Source organism: Ambystoma mexicanum, chromosome 2q, assembly GCF_040938575.1.
Source record: "Ambystoma mexicanum isolate Mex_15411 chromosome 2q, UKY_AmexF1_1, whole genome shotgun sequence".
Lineage (NCBI taxonomy): Eukaryota > Metazoa > Chordata > Amphibia > Caudata > Ambystomatidae > Ambystoma > Ambystoma mexicanum.
In genome coordinates this window covers 706,811,574-706,828,941 of record NC_090924.1, presented here as the reverse complement: position 1 = coordinate 706,828,941, position 17,368 = coordinate 706,811,574, and the positions used below count along the sequence as shown (strand labels likewise).

The window sequence follows — 17,368 nt, the reverse complement described above, 5'->3', positions numbered from 1 at the left end:
GTTCCAGAGGGAGGCCCCTGCCACGGCAAGAGATCTACCCCCAGCTCGTTGCTTCGAGAAGCGGCTGACCCTGAGGGAGTTGGAGATGGATGAGTGAAGGGCTCTGGAAGGAAGATATTTAGGAAGAGAGAGTTGAAGGTATTTAGGCCCCAGGCCCCAGAAGGCCTTGTGGACAATGCAGAGGGTTTTGAACTTAATCTTCGCAGCCACTGGGAGCCAGTGTAGAGATTTCAGTCCTGGGGAGATACGGTCCCTGGGCTTGAGGCCAAGGACAAGTCTCGCAGTTCTGTTCTGGATGAGTTGCAGGGGGCGGAGAGTGGAGGCAGGCAGATTAAGATAGAGGCTGTTACAGTAGTCCAGCTTCGAGAGAACCAGGGCTCGGGAGACAGTGAGCTTCTGGGGGAAGGAGAGGAAGGGAAGAATACCTCTAAGGAGTTGCAGCTGGTAGTGTGACTTCTTAGAGACGTCAGATATATGAGGAGAGAAGGAGAGTGTGGAGTCGAAGATGACCCTGAGGTTTTTTGCCTTGCAGGTAGGAGCAGGAGGAGGGCCAAGCGAGGCTGGCCAGAGAGCTACAGGGAAGGAGCGAGTGGGTGTGCCGATGAGTAGAATCTCAGTCTTACTAGCATTAAGGCAGAGGTCATTGGCGGCACACCATTCCTGGATGGCAGACAGACAGTCAGAGATGAGGGAAGGAGAGGAGAAGGCCGAGGGTAGCCTGAAAATGAGCTGGGTGTCGTTCGCATAGCACTGAAAGTAGGGGCAGAGAGCGGCGATGCGGTGGGCAAGGAGTGCCAGATACTGGTTGAACAGCCAGGGAGAGAGATTAGATCCCTGGGAAACACCACAGGTGGAGAAAAAGATGTCAGAGAGGAAGGAACCAAGTTGGACCTGGGAGGGTCGATTGGAAAGGAAAGAGGTCAGCCACGCCAGAGCCTGACCAGTGATACCCAGGTTATCACGGAGACGGTTGAGCAGGATGGCATGGTTGACAGTGTCAAAGGCAGAAGAGACATTGAGCAGAATGAGAACACACGGAGTGTTGGAGTCGAGGTTCAAGAGCAGGTCCTCACAGATGTTCAGGAGAGCAGTTTCCCTGCTTTTGGCCGCTCTGAAGCCAGATTGATGGTCATGGAGACTACCAACAGTTTCAGCATGGAGGTTAAGCTGGGAGATGGCAAGTAGGGATGTAACGGTATAACGGTATACCGTTAAAGATACCGTGAACCACTTAATTGAACAATAATAACCGTCACATTGTTTATACCGTTATACCGTTCATACCGTTAAGTGTGCTTTTCAATCTGATTTGGAAAGGCTGCAGTAAGCAATTGCTGCGCAGTCTTGGTTTTGCACTGTTGGATGTGCCGTCTGCCAAGTAGTTTCAGTTGGAGCAGTTTTTAATGCCATTCCATAAACCACACGTGCCTTACACAAAATCAATATGTTAGCAATTGTGTTTGGTGAAAGCAAGGCATTTCAGTGGAAAGTATGTTGAAAAGCCCAATTATGGCCCTGGGTGCCTGGTTTTGTTTGTGATGGTACATCTGTCAATTTATGGCCTTTTAGAAAATATTTGTTACCATCAGTTAACTCCACCTGCTATACCGCGATAACCATGATATACCGTCATTTGGCAAGAAGGTTATCGTACCGTCATAAAACAAATACCGTGACACCCCTAATGGCAAGTTTCTCCAGGAGCTTGCCCAGGAAGGGAGTGATGGAGATTGAGCGATAGTTAGCCGGGCAGGAGGGGTTGGAAGAGGGTTTCTTAAGAAGAGGGTGCACAAGGGAGTGCTTGAGGGGGGATGGGAAGACTCCAGAGGCGAAGGAGTGGTTGCAAAAGTCAGCCAGGGCAGGAGCCAGGGAGTCGATGTGGTCCTTGATAGTTTTGGAGGAACAGGGGTGAACCTGTTTAGACGAGACTTTCATAGATCGGACTTGTCTGGAAACCTCGTCAGCAGAAAAAAGTGGAAAGGCAGAGAAGGGTGGCTGCAGAAGGGCCAGAGGAAGAGCCGGGAAGAGAGAGAGGGAGGTGATAGGAGGAGAGTGAGGACAGGATGTCCTGAGTTTTTGAGATGAAGTGAGAGGCCAGTGCAGTGCAGAGGGCCTGGGAGGGGACAGGAGAGGTAGAGACTGCAGCAGGGTTGGCAAGCTCCTTGCAGATTTTAAAGAGTTCAGCCGAGTTGTTGTATGCCGCAGAGATGCGGGCTTGGATAAGGGCTCTCTTTTTGGTGAGAACGGAGAGACGGTATTGCCTTTGGAGCAGGCGGCAGGCCAGTTTATCAGAGGATGAACATGAAGCACGCCATTTACTCTCAGCCACCCTGCACTTGCGTTTTAGGGTGACGAGATCCGAGTCATACCAGGAGTTACATTTGGCTTTGGGCTTCAGGCGGATTCTCATGAAGGGGGCAAGGATATCAAGAGTATCAGATATGGCAGAGTGGAGCATGGAGAGGGCTGTGTCAGGGTGGGAGTCAGCCGAAGGGGGAGGGAGGGGCGAGAAGGTGGCAGCGAAAGCCTCAACTGACACGCGCTTCATGGGTCGGATGACCGAGAAGGTGGGTGGCAATGATGAGGGTGGCTTTACCTGTGGGGTAGGGAGGGTGAGGTGGGAGGTTAGGAGAAAGTGATCACTCCAGGAGAGAGAAGTGGAGAGAGGGACAGAGAGGGGAAGGTCAGAAGAGATCAGAGCATCAAGAGTGTGCGTTGCAGAATGAGTAGGCCCAGACGGGAGAATAGAGAGTGAGAGAGAGTCGCAGAGGTCACGAAAGAGTCCAGTGGGGGGACAGGAGGCATCAAGGTGGATGTTGTTACTCTGAACGCGGCTGAGACACCTGTTGTCAGTGATGTAACCTAGTTCTGTGAGTGTTTCAGCATTTGATGTAAATTCCTGAGAAATTGTGTGAGTACTGTACAAATTAAGTCAGTGTAGCTGATGTGTTAGAATCGGCAGGTCCAAAATGCATCACAGATTTAAGCACCTGTAGACACAGTAATGCATTTACTATAAAAATGTCCCCTTTACACTGATCATGAAGGTTTAAACATTTGGGCATACTCTTCTGATCGACTCTTACTGTATAGATGTTCAGGAATTCCTCCATTCTACAGGCTGGACCTAATGACACAGAGTTGTCTTGTGCAGGGAATAACTAAAGGACTCTTTTGTTGACCAAAAATGGCAATGTTCTGGCTTTTACTGATTCTCGCCTCAGCAGGGGGGCAAGGCAAACTCAGAGGGGGTAGGGTAGAGCCTCTAGGAAGAAGTCCAAATTAAACCACAAGGCTACTCTGTCTGAATCCTGAAAAGGAAAGATTTTATGCAATTCTTCAAGGCCCTAAACAAAGTCTGTTAGATCATCCTGGTCTTTTAATTCACACAATGGGTGTTAGTGGTTCGCAAACTTTCTCATTTTGGCTTTGCAGGAAAATACGTCCATTGTCTAGCCCTCCAAGGCTCAGCCAAGGTCCCATGTCCTTCCCCCCATTTGGGGTATGCTTGCTCAGGGTTTCCACTTACCCTTGAGTTTCTTGGTCCTCTTGACCACCTTCTTTCTCTAGGGCCTCGGTCCCTTGAACAGTTCTCTTCTGTATATTTCTGACGTAATCTCCCTAACCACGGGTGATAGTTCACTGTCTCATCCCTCCCCCCATCTCTGACGCCTGCCCTGGACTGACCAAGTCTGCTGCAACCTCCTTGCTATCTACTTAGCTAGTAGGATAACCTGTTCTGCTCCCACCTCCATAGGTGTTGCCACTTTATCTCCCTTTCTAGCTTTCCTCTGTCATCTTCCCTAGAAGGTATTTCCTCTCCTTCCGCTTCCTCAGTGTTCTCTCCCTTCAGATGGCATCACCTTACACCTGCACAAATAGGTTTCTTCTATCGTAGGGGTAGCTGCTACATTGATACATTTATTACCAGGGAATTTTGTCGGTACTAAATCCTGGTAAATGATTTAATTCTCGTGCAACATTTTGCTCTTGGGTAAACAGACAGCATGCACCTCCCCAGTGCTTTTTTGGCTTGTTTCACACATCAATGCCACAGATAACGAGTACTTCTGTGTCCATTGATCTATATATGTTTCATACATTAGCTGTAGCCTGCGTTAGAGATTTTGGTTACCCTGTTACAAGTAGTGCATTATGTATGTTTTGCATATAGGCCCCACGTCAAATCTGGAAAATGACATTCACCAAATGTGTGATAATGGACAAATCACGCCTCCCTCTGTGCCTCGGTTCTTATATCTGGCTGAAATGAGAGCGCCTGGAAACATGGGTGCTAGACACATCTGAAACATCTGAAGGTTCTGTGCCATCACTTCATGTGATATCACTTGGGGGCAGGATCAAATAACATCACTTCTTCTGATGTCATCAGATGTCAAAGGTCATGTAATGGCCCTTTTGCTACCCTTGGAATTTTAGTGAAATGACATCCCTGCTCTTATGTTAAAACTTTTATTTTAATAAGAATAGTTTCAGCTTAAAGGTAGCGCTTTCAGCGCCACCTAATAGCCCAAACTAAAAAGGAGACCGCTCATAGATAAGAAGTATTTGCAAGTAGTCAATAGGATAGGATGAAAATCTTAAGCATTTAAGTTCCTATGTCCAAAGTATAAAGCGATCAGGAAAAATAAATTGCATCCCATTTTGCACAAACATGCTGTATTCAATCTTAAAACAGGCATGGTATTCTTGCTGGGAAAGTTCAACCCAGTTAACTAGAAGATAGCAACTAATTTAGTGGAAGCATGCAAATCAAGTAAGTTAGGTACAAAGAAGAGCATCGATGAGTTGTTATGAAAGATGCAAAGGAATACTGAAGGATTTGAATTCCTTTTTTTATTCATTGGTGTCTTTTTGGTATTTTACATAATGACAAACGATTACACAACATATTAGTTAAGGACCGACAGTTATAATAAAGTTCCTTTGTAAATGTATATGTGCCAGCCAATTGGATACTGTTGCTACTGCTCTCATCAGATCACCTTGCAGCAGATATCATGTATCTGATATAATATCCCTCAAACATTTACTCAGATTGTTATGACGTTTTTAATATATGTTTCTGGGTTCATAGATCTGTGATTCCTTCCCATTGTCCTCACTTTCCTCGATTCTCTGCTTCTTGGATGTTCCTGCTATCAGTGTCAGTAAGGGGGTTTAGGCGATTTTCTTCAGTTCTCCCATTCCCAGCCAGCAGATCATTGGGCTTCTGATGATTGAGCTAAGTTGTCCTTTATAAAGATGCTAAGTAGAATAATAAAACAATACAAGCTTATCTAAGTGATTTCAATTCAGCATTAGGCCTGTGTCAAACTGCACTCCGCCCTGGCATCTCATACCTGCTTATCTGGTCTTCTATGGCGCTGGAGGGTCCACAGAGGGACTGGGTCATCCTGTTCCAAAGGAGTAATGTAGCACTGACTCACTTTCACTGGCGATATCAACACCAGGCGCAGTGGAATGCAGCCTCCCCATACCACTCCAACGACTCCACCCATGATGAATATTACATGAGGACAGTGCTCTAAGCACTGGTAATGGGTGGTGGCTAACAAAGATAATAACCTAAAAAAAAGGTAAGTGGTCAAGGAGGGAAAATTGCAGAATCCTATTAGGAGACATGCAAAGAGTCAGGCTGACTTGCACGTGCAAGGGAAAGGGACAGGGAAGAAATCAGTCAGAGCAGCAGGCAGAGGGAATAGGCCTGTCGAGAAATGAGAGACAACTGGTGTCCAGGCAGCAACCAGAGGTATACACGTGTAAAACAGGCAGGAAACCAGAACTGCAGTCCAGTAGGAAGGCTAGGGGAAAGAAGCAATCATAGAAAGAAAATGGCTACCAGAGAATCATAACCTTGAGAGGTGCAAAGGCAATTTCAATGCCCTGAACAATTGGAGAAGCGGACCTCGAGACAGGACATGGCATGAAAGTGAGGCAGCGCTTTGAACTGTGGTCTCCATGGCAACCAATGCCGCCTGGGCCACCGCATCTGTGCACAATGACGAAAGAGTCCTGGGGACGTATACTTTTGGTCTAAGATGGTGGTGCCCATATGTGGAATCTGATTGCTATTTTTAGTATGCTGGAATGGCTGTGACGATGATGATAATGATGACTTTGGTGAGCAGTGGGGACAGACGCCAATCCGCCACTTACTGTAAAGCCATTAGAGGTGTGGAAAATAGTGCTGGCAGAAAGGGGGAACTGCTATGCAGAATATCATGACACTAAGCCCTTCCCGTAACTTGCCTTTGGCTCCAAGTATCCAGGGAAAGTATAGAAGGGACATAGAGACCAAACAGGGAATTTGGACTTGTGATGTCGGTTCATGGGTGCAATGGTAGGCCACTCTTCCAATCGACAAGTAAGTACACACATCCCCACTGGAGATGGGAATCACACATTTCACTGACTTCATACTGAGGTTTGCAAGATACCCCAAGAGGAGCAGGTCAGATATTGGGACTGTGAAAAGCACCCAGCCAAAAATGCTTCATTGAGGAGACATGGATTATAAAATGTATTCACCAAGAAGTGCGCTACTGAGAATGAAGGGTCTCTGAGGATAGCTGCTGACTAATCCAGAATGGGCCCAAAACACGTGGAGAAAACATCTTAAGGAGGTTCCATAGAGGCAGATCTTTTTTGATAAAACTAAACCTTGTCCCCCAAGTGATGAACCAGTTCTGGGGTCCTCTTCGTATCAGCTTGTTCCTTTTGAGTTTCCTTGTATGCATCCAGAATAGTTAGTTGGGGGATATTCTGGAGCTGTTGACTGAAGCAGTCAGCCGTGACAGTCGGACTAGGGGTAATAGACCTCATGAGTAGCAGTTTTCAGTGCTGGTCAAAAGTGCAGAACATGAACTGCAGCCAGTAGCTAAATGGAATGAGTTGTAATAGGCCACTTCCACAGTATCTATGTAGTTATGCAAATTGGTTTACAACCGAAAAATTAAGAAAAAAACAATGTCCTATCTCTCTTCTGTCTCTTATCGAACTGCTACATTCATTCACATCTATACAAGTGAGGATGACCCTTGATGGTCTCCTGTCCGCATCTTTTCCCACTTATAGAGGCCTCAAGCAGGGGTGCATTCTGGCATCTGTCCTTTTTAATGTTGTCATCCTTGACATAAAGGATGAATTTCTTTCCATCGTATCTTATGCATCTAAACTGGTCACCCAACCCGTCCCATGGCTATTATACGCCGACAAACTTGTCCTATTATCAAAAACGCAAAGAGGTCTCCAAAATTTATTAGAAGTGTTGGGTCAATATTCAGAAAATAATCACATGAAAATCAACTTAGAGAAAACTCAAATACAATGTGTAAAGGGTACCTCACGAAAATTGAAAAACTTAACATGGAAGTTGCAAGATATCAAGCTAGAGAAGGATTGGCAGTACAAATACTTAGGAATCCATATAAATGCGAACCTAATGATAAACCATACCTGACTATTATTGGAACTAAGCTTATTACACTTACCTCGCAAGCTAGAGCCATGTTATATAAGTATGGCAAATTCACTTGTAGCCCAGTTCTCTCCTATTACAACCAAAAAATAGTGCCCATATTAACATATGGAGCCGCGACAAAACAACCCCTAGAACAAACTTTCTTGGACATAATAGAGAGTACATTTTGGCGAGAAGTCTTCAATTTGCTGCGTCGCGTTCCAATACCAATGATAAGTTTGAACTGCGAGAACTTTCACTATATGCCACCTACATGTGGAAACTATGCTCCCTCCTAAGGAAAGGTATACTGGCCAGAAATTCCAAAAACTTGTTAAATTCGCTAGGATTTTATCTTTTGACATCTGAACATGATTTTCCATTAAAATGGAGGAATCTCACCTTGAACATCCTCGCGGATACAGATATCTCCATTGAACTTTTGATACAGAATCCTGCACGCGCACAACACAAATGATATCAAGTAGATTGGATCATTACCCTTAAAAATTGTAATACTTATTTAGATTTTAATTCTAATCCCTTTGGACATCAAAAATTATGTGTCATGGAAAACTATTTGATCAGTTACCCTTCAGCTCAAATGAGAAAATCATCTCTTAGGTTCAGGCTCAATCTATGGAATACAAAAGACTTTTTAGCTCGATGAGGCATTATCGCCAAACATGAAAACCCCTATCGCTTCTTATATTGCAAAGAGAAACACTACAACATTTGATAGCTAAGTGTCCGAATCTAATAGCCAAACGTTGCTTTTACTTCAAATGACAATTTATTCAATTGCAAATCATGGAAATACATCTTTTGCTCTAAGTTAACTGTGGTGAGAATAGCTACTGTCCAATTTCTGAACTAAATTGAATCAAACAACGATGAGAAAAGGAATGTTGTGGGAGATAATTCTCAGCCGAATAACAACCTTAAAATATAAAAAAGTCCCTCAAATGTTTCTAATTTGGAAGAACTATTGCATAAAAGAACATACATTTGTATAATATGCTCCTCAAATTTGTAAATAACATCCTTGAAGACAAATTCAATTTGTTGAATTGTTACCCCTTGATGCAGTTATAAATAATCACAATTGTATCTTTTTATTAACTGTTTTATAACACATGATTTTAATGACTTTACATTGCTTGTTCACATGTTTTAGATGTATACAGTATTAATGTTGTTTGCCATGTTTTAGAGTTGTAGATTTTTGTATGGATTATATTAACTTGTATGTTTTTTTTTCTTTGTCTTATTGTATTGCAAAGTATTTTGATTTCTTAAATGTCAATGTATCATAAATTATTTCAGAAAAAAAGAAAAAGTTAAACAAAAATTCTGAAATGTAACCTCAATAATGAATTGAAAGGTTGTTTAAAAACAGCCACGTCAATAAATAAAAATAAAAAAATTGTTTACAACAACTCAACACTCCTCGAAGAGAACCAGCTCACCCCTGACCCTAGACCCTTACATTAGTCCCTCTAGAGCTACAGACTCCTATATTAAACCCTCCGTAGCAGCAAGGTGCAATTCTCTCATTTCTGTTGAATATACAACAAAAAAGGACACACTTCTAGAACCCCCAACTAAAATGGTCACCACCCCTGATGTTCCAGAAATAGATACCACAACACATCTCAAGGGAGCCCTTATTAATGCTAGATCCCTCCTGGCCCATGCCCTCGACATTGCCGATCTCATCACCACTAACAACCTTGACTTCCTGGCAATCTCTGAAACATGGCTGCACCCAGCCGCAGGCCCAACCCTATCCTTAGCTATCCCAGAGGGATATACTATCTTCAGGTAAGATAGATTGACATCTAAAGGAGGCATAGTAGCCGTCTTCAGGTAAGATAGATTGACATCTAAAGGAGGCGTAGTAGCCGTCATTGCCAAAAATGGCATTCCCTTAAAAAAACTCAGAACCAGTTTATCCCATCTGGAGAACTGATCTCACTCAAAATCTCTGTATCTGCTACAACAAACTTCACAATCCACCTAATCTACAGACCCTCTGGCCCTTTGCTCTCCTTCGAGCAAAACATTGCACAACTCCTCTCAACCAACACCAAACACTCATCCAAATTGTTCATAATGAGAGACTTCGATCTAGGTCTCAATTACCCTTCTGACTCCCAGGCGCTTGCCCTTGCAAACGCCATTGAAGCTCAAGGCTTCTCCCACCGAATATCCAACCCCACACATGATGAAGGCCATACACTAGACTGGCTAGCAGACCACAACTGCTACACCAATATACTAGCTAACAATTCATGCCCTTGGTCACACCACAATGTCATGATATTCTCTATCAGCGATAGAGCTCAACTAAATATCCTGCCCCAAACAGCCTCAGATGCCCTCCCAAGAAACTCACAAAACATCATGCCAGACTACTTACACCGTTTGCTTTGATCTCTAACAACCTTCCTACAGACTAATGCCGATGCCACTACAATGGTCTCGCTTTACAACCAAACTCTCCAAGAACCCATTAACAAAGTAGCAGCACTGGGCAACCATAAACCCAAACCACCAGCCCACCTAAACTCCTAGTACACCCCAGGTCTCAAAGCCTTACGTTCTTCAAACAGAATTGCTGAGAGTGCCTGGAAAAAAATAATAAAACACCCTCTCATGCGAACAAGCTACACTTACCCTGGCCAAAGAATACAAACTAGCCATACTTCAATCCAAAGGCAACTGTTACACCGAGAGAATCGTAAAAGCAAACTTAGGCACAAAATAACTCTTTACTATTCTAGGCAAACTCGAAACACTGGCCTCTCCACCAGACCACTGTATTAAATATCTACCCTTGTGCAAAAACATCCAAAACGCCCTCCTCGGCAAAGTCTCCCTACTCCAAAACTAAATCACTGCGAAGAAAACTTAACTTGCCCCAGCTGACTAGACCCCTGACCAGCGACCTACACCCTCTAGCCCCACACCCAGATTTGAATTCCACCACTTAAACTACCAAAATCACCAGAGGCCTGAAACCTTCCAGATTTAAAGGAGGCATTTGCCCAGCCACCCTCATAAAAGACTGCGCCGAAGAGCTTGCCCCCATTATTAAGGTCCTGATTAACAACTCCTTCTCCTCCAACAATGTACAAGAAAATCTTAATGAAGTGTGGGTTCTCCCACTTCTTAAAAAACCCACAGCGCCCTATCACAGCAGCACCGTTCCTCCTACAAATACTTGATAGAGTGGCCTTTTACAAATTCAAAAATACCTGGAAACACACAACCTCCTTAGCCTCTGCCAGTATAGCTTCCCCCCTGGTCACGGAACGGAAACCACCCTTTTAGGGTAATCTGGCCATCCTCCTCTTACTCGACCTCTCAGCAGACTTTGATTTGGTAAACCACAATATACTATGCCAACACCTCGCCTTAGCTGCCCAATTCTCGACCAAAGCCATAAAATGGATAGAATAATTCTTGTCTAACTGCTGAATGATAGTGTTCTCAACCACTGCGGCAGATCCTCCAGCTGCAGTTACCTGTGGAGTGCCAAAAGGCCCCTGTGTCTTACCAACACTTTACAACATTTTCACCAAGTGTAAGGAAGGAAGGGGCGGATTAGCCCACCCATACATTCTACACCAGATGAACCGCTTGCTATTGCACTAGTGGGGGACGCCTCCATTGCCCTTTTGCTGCCATGAGGTATAAGGCCACAGCTGGAGCAGAGGTGGGACTATTGCAAGACACACTTGGACTCCATTTTGTGTACCCTCGACTCCATCTTTGGACTATGCCGCGATTTGGCACTACGAAGTCTACTCTCCCCTCGGCAGCGCCGCGCACAGCAAGCACCAACCGCCCCCACCGTTTCCATGCGGCCCAAGTCCCTTTCTCACGGATGCGCTGAAGCTAACTGCAACAATTAATACTGTGTATCATATTATTCTTCCTCTGAGATCACTGTCCTGTGTGTGAACCAGCCTGAACCATGCCTTGCAGCTCATCCATCTCCACAATCCTGCTCCCTTACCCCCCACCCCTGCTGTTGGAAATTACTCCTTGTGTAACTATGTGCCCCCTAAGGTATTCTCTTGATGTAACAGAAGTGTGCCCCACTGTGCTGACCACCCCCTGAGTGCCCCCAATAAACTCAGACCTCTGTCACAGTATATCCTGTCCTAAACCAACATGTGTCACTCCACCCCCCATTTCGCATAGATGTGCCAGGCCAGCCCTGTCCCCAGGTTATCGCAGAAAGTAAGACCCCAGCACCCCTCACCTTATGAATGAATCAATGTGAGATGATGAAGTTTTTGTATGGACAACCTGTAAGCCTCTAAGATTTAATCAAAGGTATATTGATTGTCACTGTTTATCGTATGCGAAAATTTAGTCTCTATGCTAGCTTAGCTAGTTTTAACCGTATCTCCAGCTGACCCGACATTCACCCCACCCGGACAAGTCCAGCCGAACCATGTGAGGCTCACCCTCCCACCAAAGGAGAATCCAATTCTGATGAAGCAGCACCTTCAGACCCCTATGCATCGTCGCCTTGTATCCAATCATAATTAACTTTGTAACCCCTACAGCTAATGTCATTGATGATGCTTTTTTGCCATATAATCGATTGTAATTGTAATGTTTGCCAGAGTGCTCACAGAGCAGCAGAGTTCGCTGGATGCCGAATTCTATATAAACTTTTGGCAACCTTGCAACCTGATCTCTTAGTCTCATTCGCTACTGTGATGTGTCTTTTATTCTGAGTTTGTATTGGTAACTTGGGGAGTGAGCACTTTCACAAGCCACTCTTCGACCTCCTAGACAAACTGGGTGTCACATACTAAATGATGACTCCTAATTGGCACTCAATCTCGGCTAAACGACCTCTCTGACTCTTATAAATCTTTCACCATTGACAGAAACATTATCACTGTACCCAAAGAGGTAAAAACCTTAGGAGTATATCTAGACTCCTTGCTCTCCCTAACAAGGCAGGTAAATGGTATCGCCTCAGCCCCAGCTTAAACCGCCAAACTAATCAACGCCAGCAGACCTTTCCTGACAACTGACAACTGTATCATCCTCGCCAGAGCCCTCATACTGTTCAGGATTGACTAATGTAACTCTCTCTTTGCAGAATCGAACTCGCGCAACACTAACAGATCACAAATCATCGAAAACAATGCTGTAAGAGCTGCACTCAATAGCCCCCAAAAAGATCACATCTCATCAGCTAGATGTAACATCCACTGGCTCACGGTACGGGAAAGCATCACATTCAAAACCCTATCTGTGACCCATAAATGCCTATCAAACAGTGCACCGGTCTATCTAGCTAGACAAATCTCCAAGGCCCAAACCAGTAGACCTCCCCGATCGGCCTACACATGCCTCCTAGCCCTCCCTAGATTCAGGTGCCAAAAAGCCACATTTTGTAGCTTCCCTGTAATTGCAGCCAAACAATGGAACTCCTTGCCATTAGCGCTTAGATCAGATCCCTCCCTTTGGTCCTTCCGCAAAGGCCTTAAGACCTGGCTCTTTTCCTAAAATACCTTGAGGTACGACAACTATATAGTTCTTATCTCAACTATGTTCTAGCAATCTACCTGTACTGCTACCTGTTACAAACTGTATCTATTATGCCATGCATACAATGTTTTTTACTGCATAACTGCAGCCACAACTGCACAGCTTGTAACCAACTGCAATTTGTAACTACCGCAACCATCAATCTTATGTAACCTAGCGCCCAGTTGCCTCCGGGTTAGGTGCGCTTTACAAATGTCAGATAAATAAATAAATAAAAAGAGTGTTTTGCATCAGAGATACAAGAGTTTGATTCATATGCTCTGTCTGACTGTTGCTCTAAGGATGGTATCCAAACATAAGGGGCCTTTGAATGACAGTAAACCTTCACAGTTCTTCCCACATATGGGATGTGACTAAGCCCGACTGTCCAAGATGATGTTTTCTGGCAGCCCATGTGGTATCCAGTTAAATTGTCGAAAACTTTTAAAAAAGAACTTGCCAAAAAAAACATTTTGAATGTATTTTTTTTATTTAATTTGTTTTTTTGTTTAGTTAGTAAAAAAAAGTGTAAATAAAAAAAACGGGGATTTGGGGGAAAACCCCCCATTAAAAAAAAAACATTGGACATTTTTTATTTCGGCATTTTTGGTTCGACAAAATGGCATTTGAAAAAGTGACATTAGAAATAGTCACTATAAACCAGCCCTTGTATGTGGTATATTTCATGAAATAAGGCTCGGGCCATATCCCCAGCTGGTGTTATGGCTGGAGGGGTAGTAGATTTGTGGGCATGCTGAAGCAGTCTATCGCAACCATAATGCAAATATTTCCCAGTGTTGGTGGCAAGTGCACAATGTAGTCAATGGCCTTGGGATATCAGTGATATGGAGGGTTCCTCGGTAGGACAGAGGCATCCAACCATTGTTTATTTTCAGTCTTTGCTTGCACATAAACAGGGCAAGTCAATGCATACATACTCCTTTACATGAGAAGTCGCATGGGGCCACTAGAATTGCCTCTGTATGAGTCCTAGTTGGCGCAGTTCCCATGATGCCTGGCAATGCATGAATCATGAAAACCGGGTAGAATGGCAGTGCAGAATTCCAGAGTAGGACTGTACAACCAATCCCGAAGGTTCAGTAAACAACTGCAAAAGGCCATTTCAGGAATATTCAACAGCGGAAGTACAGCAGGAACAAGGAAGTTCTGTGCTCAAATCTAGAGGTGGGATCACAGCGGACAAGAACTGTTTTCATTGGGAGATAAGAGGAGACCAGGTTCCTCATCTTACAAGGATGTTGTCAAAGAGTGGGACAGGGCATCTGCTTCCTTGATTTGTATTCCAGGAATGTACGTATTGTGGCAGTCCTATTGCATGAAGAATAAGGCCCTGTGAGCAAGAGGGCTTTTCCTGCACCACACGGAACAGAGGTATTGAAGGTTCCAATGATCTGTACTTCAAGTAGGTGCAGCCCTCCTTGCAAGTGGAAGTTCTTGCTGTTGTCTTTCTTTTCTTCTAAGAACACAGTTTCAATTGCATTTTCTGGCACATCACTCTCAACCATGCATGGCTGGGTATTATCCAGCTGTTGCAAGATAGTAGAAGTAAAACACAAAAGCAATCGTCTTTAGCCTTGGCATTCCAACTGAATTTCTGGTCCTTAGGCAATAACCAGGTTACATTCAGAGAACAGTGTGTGCAATAATAATTCACAAACACACGTAATCGCTTTGTGGGGTTGAGGTCAAATGAACTAACCTAGGTAAGAATGGCCTGTACATTCCTAGGGTCTACATGTATCCGTTCTGACTTACAACATACCCTAGGAATTCGATTTGGGTTACCTGGAAGCCACAATTCTAGTTGTGGCTATTAGGTGGCGCTCTAGCGCCACCTCAAGCCGAAACTACTGCAATAGAGTACAGCTAGGAAGAAATGGCATATGAGGAGGGACACAAAGCTTGTAGAGGTTGTTTGGTTATTTTCCCACCTATTGACTGCCCTATTGCCATTCCCTCACACTGCCTGCCCTTCCTTGCCCAAAACACATCCTCCTGGGATCTCGTTTAGCTAGCTTTATCAAGCTTTAGCATCAAATCTTGTGCTCAAAGTGCCTGCCATTGTTTTTTCAAAGCAGTCTTCTGAGAGGGAATGACTCAATTGAAGCGCTAAACGCCCCCACTGGTGTAATAAAAATGTCTTAACCATGTCTGCCTTCAGCAATTCGATTTATAAGCACTATGTGTGTCCTTCTCTGAACTCCTATTAAAAAAATATTGGGTCTGAAAACAGGTGAGCATCACAGAATGCCGACGATACACAGATAGTCATCAAACTTACAGGCGAGTATCAAAAAGATCTCGAGTGTATTAATTACATCTTTAGGGAAATTCAGAATTGGATGGCTCTGAACTCGCTGGCCCTTAACAACGCCAAAACCGAGTTGCTCATTGTGGGCACCCAACAGCGACTAAAGAAACTGGATGTGATATATGATAACTTTTTGATTGGTCAGCACGTTATTCATGTATCCAAAAATGTAAAAACTCTTGGGGTATACTTTGACCCTCAATTGCCTTTTACTCGGCACACCAACTACCTCAAATCCTCCTGTCACTTCTACATCCAACTTCTATGGCAGATTCGTCCTTATCTGTCAAGAGAAAATCTTGCACTGATAGCAGCCGCAATCGTGAACTGCAAACTGGATTACTGTAACAGCCTCCTGATTGGTACATCCCAGGCAAATCTTAGAACATTACAGGTGATCCAGAACAGCGCAGTACGAGCCGTGCTTGGACTTGGGCGTTACACTCATGTCTCGGAAGCAAGACGTAGCCTGCATTGGCTGCCTATTCAACAACGCTTGCTTCACAAGGGGCTGTCCATCGTGCATAAATGCATGCACATTAAGGCCCCATCATACCTCAAGACCAGGCTAAAAAAGAAACCTGTTGATTGCATGCTACGATCTAACGGCAATATCTCTCTGTTCCAACCTGTGTCCGTGCTGAAGGGGTTTGGAGGAGCCAGTTTCAATTCCTGGGCTACCACCCTATGGAACTCCATGCCAAAACATCTGGCTAATATCAGCTCAGTGGCCGTTTTCAAAAAACAACTGAAAACGTTCTTGTTTGATTTAGCCCTTGGGTAAGGCCTCCTCTCACTTTACAACTGACACTACATTACCTGTGTCTGACCTATAACACCCCTTGACTCCGTGTCTTTGGTAGAGTCTGGCTTGTTTTCATCATCTTTGTTGTCCCGTCACTTTCCATGTTCCATGTTGTCTGTTTCTTTTTCTCTTGTGTGCGCCCTGAGGCCTCAGGGTTAGTGGCGCAATACAAGAACACAGATAGATAGATAGATAGATAGATAGATAGATAGATAGATAGATAGATAGATAGATAGATAGATAGATAGATAGATAGATAGGTAGATGTGCCTACCATGACCAACAAACGTCAGAGAGAGCACAAAAGTATCATACACATACACTGAGATGGTATAGCCCAATATCAAAACATAAATCGCTTGAAGACAGCTGGGACATTACAAAGCATTTAAAGGCATGACTTTGTATTATTCAAAGTGTCCCTAAAGGGTCGTATATGTTGCGTTCCACTCCTCACTTTCCTTAATGTGTAGTAAGTAAAAGGCACTGCGCAAGACCAACTTTGTATAAAAAGTGGCAAAGCATCTTGATTCAAGGATATCGTGTATCAAAGTCAGGTGGTAACTATCTTTTGTGTCATATCATTGGTATCCCTATGGTCTATTCACAGCCAGTATGTACCCTCCTTCGATGTAAAAATAAATCAAACACAAGCAAGTGATCGGCATATAGAGCCATTGAGGCAGTCATGAAGATATTTCAATAGTTCTCTGCATTGCTGGTACATGAGAGAATATATCCTGCTAGATTTTAAGGGTCGATTCGTTTGGAGGATGATCTCACAAACATAAGGCTCAGGTGCTGACAACTAAATTGATTCTGGTTGTGCGACTACCCTGGATTAGGTGGAGTGTTCCTGAGGAACATCCTGCAGATGTTAACGGTTTGCTGAGTTGCTGTTAGGATGTCCTTAATAGGAACCTCTATGGGCTTTGGCACTTTACAACAGGTTGCTGTGCATTTGTAAGATCAGAATATGAAGGATCTGGTCGCCCAGCTGAAAAAAAGGGTTGTGGTAGGCAATGTTCCCTCTAATTATTTTTCTCTATGTGTGGAACTGGTTTGCTGATGTGCGCACATTATTTTCCATGTGCGCAACTGACTAATGAGGTAAGCCACTTTGTAAGCATGAGTTCCCAGCCACTGCAATTCTTGACACATCTTACAACATTTTTTTTCAAACACA

At 44.1% G+C, this 17,368-nt stretch overlaps 1 protein-coding gene across 4 annotated transcripts in view; it reads right to left on the bottom strand.

Moving 5' to 3' along the window:
• The window catches only part of ACTR3B (actin related protein 3B), a 932,787-nt gene that overhangs the window by 821,479 nt on the left and 93,940 nt on the right, over window positions 1-17,368 (bottom strand). The window lies entirely within an intron of this gene.